At 38.3% G+C, this 2807-nt stretch overlaps 1 pseudogene; it reads right to left on the reverse strand.

Annotated features, from left to right (window-relative positions):
* Positions 1 to 1200: 1200 nt before the first annotated feature.
* On the reverse strand, positions 1201 to 2221 carry LOC107752453 (serine/threonine-protein kinase pim-1-like; annotated as a pseudogene).
* Positions 2222 to 2807: the final 586 nt, after the last annotated feature.

Below are 2807 nucleotides of genomic sequence, written 5' to 3' on the forward strand. Positions count from 1 at the left end.
GTGAATCGGGCTAAAGTAAGGCGATAGTTTTGAACACTGGCTGGTTATGTACTTGCTCGAATGTTGATTTCGGATAATCTTTAACCAAAAAAAGTTACGGACTGCAGCTTTAACCTTAATAATAACCACAAACAACCTGGATTTTATGTTTCTAAACGAAACATGGCTAGAAGACAGCTCAATTTTTAAATCATTTTCAAAGTTTTTAAATTCCTTGTTTTATTGTTGTGATTATTTTTTTATTATTATTATTTTCTTTTCTTTTATGTAAAGCACTTTGAATTACCATTGTGTATGAAATGTGCTATATAAATAAACTTGCCTTGCCTTGCCTTATTTTAGGGCACTAATTTATATCCAGAATTGAGCTAAATCTGACAAAACCTCCTTTTGGGGACATCCTTGTTTGTAAAAACGGTATTTTAAAAAAATGACTCAGAACTCTTTTTTATTTTTATTGTAAAACATGTTAGGGTTAAGTTATAGTATTTATAACTAGCTCTTTATAATAACAATAGAAGTTTATGCAAAGTCCCCATTCAGAAAGTGTGTGTGCGTGTGTCAGTGAGTAACTGACGAGTTATACAAAATAAAAATTTTATTTTTTATTAAATAATTTTTCCCTCCACCCACCCAAATAGTTTGAATATGTTAATGAGGATCAGTTTGAGGAGCTGACGGGAATGGTCTTTGTGATCTCACAGCATGATTACTTTAGACTTCCTGTTTTTTTTTTCACTAAATTTACTAAATATTCTCCAGCTTTGATACACAAAATATGCTTTTTTTATACATTATATTTGCTCCTGCTTTTTATACAAGTGTTCTCCTCTCTTTTGTGCACTAAATTTGCTCCTCATTTTTTACAGTAACTTTTTTTTTTAACTAAATTTGCTTCTTCTTTTTGTGCAGTAGATTAGCTCTTCTAAATTTTCTGTATTTTTTTTTTTGCACTACTTTTTGTCCACCAAGTCTGCTGCTTTTTTTTAACTAAGACTCTCTGCTGAATGGTTTGTGCAGCTTTTCCTCACGGGGGCCGATTTGGAGCATCTGCTGAATTAATAAAATGTAAAGTGGAAGCTCATGACAGCACTGCTTGGACTTTCACAAGAGGGATTTCTGTCATCATCTGCCTTCCTTCCTAACTTATCTGATCCTACCTGTTACTACCTGATCCTGAGCTACTCCTGACATTTGTCCCTACTGCAACCATGTATGCTGTAGGATCTCCTCTATAGTTGCTCTCTCGGTTGGGTGATAAGCCAGGCAGCGGCTTATCAAATCCTGCAATTCTGTACAAGTTTTTACAAGAGCACTGGTTAGTCATGTATGTTATTTATGTCCATGTGACACGGTAATGTTGTCAAGTATGAAAATAGCTTCTGAAATATGTAGCACGTATTATTCTTTGCGTGTTTAACAATATTATTGTCATTGTGTTATTGGTAGTTAATTGTTCTCTCTCACCTGAGGATATTCTGGCATTAAAACTCAGACTGCCATGCATCATGTCTTCTAGACTGTTAAAGGGCTGACATCTGCACACCATTGTGTACATCATTATGCCCAGGGACCAGACAGTTGTTGGCCCTGCCTCGTATTTTGAGTCCCTGTAGTGCTCAGGTGGGCAGACTCCTCCTGTTCATGAAAGCACGAGATATTCAGATTAAGCACAAATTTTGCTTATAAAAGTCACCAGAAATTGTCCAAATGTGCATTTATACACATCTATTCTTTCTTAGTATTAAATCACTACACAGAAGACTGACATCTCATTAGGACTTAGTGCAACAGTAACACAAAATGCCAGCTCACCTGTAAAACCACCCAAGTAGCCTGAACTTTTGACGAGGTCACTGCAGCCAAAGTCTATCAGTTTGACTTGGTTCGTCTTTGTGTTGATCAGAAAGTTATTTAACTTAATGTCACGGTGGAAGACGCCTCGGTCAAGACCGTGCTTGGCTCCCAGCACTGCTTGGTACATCAGGCTACGTGTCTGTGATTCATCCAGTAGCTGCATGTTGTTAACCATGAATTTGAGCAAGTCTTTGCAGGGCTGTGGATACTCCAGGATCAGGATGTACCGATCGTCCTCTTCGAACCATTCCAGCATGTGCACAATGTAGGGGCTTAATGGAGGTCGTTTCAGCCTCAGGTTTAGAGCCACTTCTGCAAACAGCGGCTTGGAACAGCCAGGCTACAGCAAAGAGAGTTCAATCATTAAGAGTTAAATATTAAATTGCCTTGTGTTTTACTCACCCTCGAAGCATCCTAGGTGTATATGACTTTCTTCTTTCAGACGAATACAGTCGGAGTTATATTAAAAATTGTCCTGGCTATTCCAAGCTCTATCATTGCAGTCAGCGGGTGTTGCAGTATGATGTCGTATGATTTGCAGACATGGTTTTATGTTTACGCGGTGCGATGCAACGCAATGCGTAAAAAGACAGTATAAGTCATTATAATCCATAATTATGTCCCCACTGGATGCAACGAATGCCTCGTTTATAATGGGTTTTCATGTTTTTGAATCATCGCTCCGGCCTGACACGGCATCACAATATGGTAAGGGGCGTAACATTTCCGTCACACGCTTGAGGTATTCGGCCAATCACAACGCACTGGATAGCTGGCCAATCACAGCACACCTCACTTTTCAGACCGATGAGCTTTGTAAAAATCGACGCGTTTCAGAAAGGCGGGGCATAGAGGAGAAACAATAATGTACAGTATGTGGAAAATAATGTGCTTTTTGAACCTTAAACCGCATAAACACATTTCATCACACCAAATACACAAAATAATGT

The sequence above is a fragment of the Sinocyclocheilus rhinocerous genome, unplaced genomic scaffold (genome assembly GCF_001515625.1).
Source record: "Sinocyclocheilus rhinocerous isolate Xijiao unplaced genomic scaffold, SAMN03320098_v1.1 scaffold2246, whole genome shotgun sequence".
In the NCBI taxonomy this organism is placed as follows: domain Eukaryota; kingdom Metazoa; phylum Chordata; class Actinopteri; order Cypriniformes; family Cyprinidae; genus Sinocyclocheilus; species Sinocyclocheilus rhinocerous.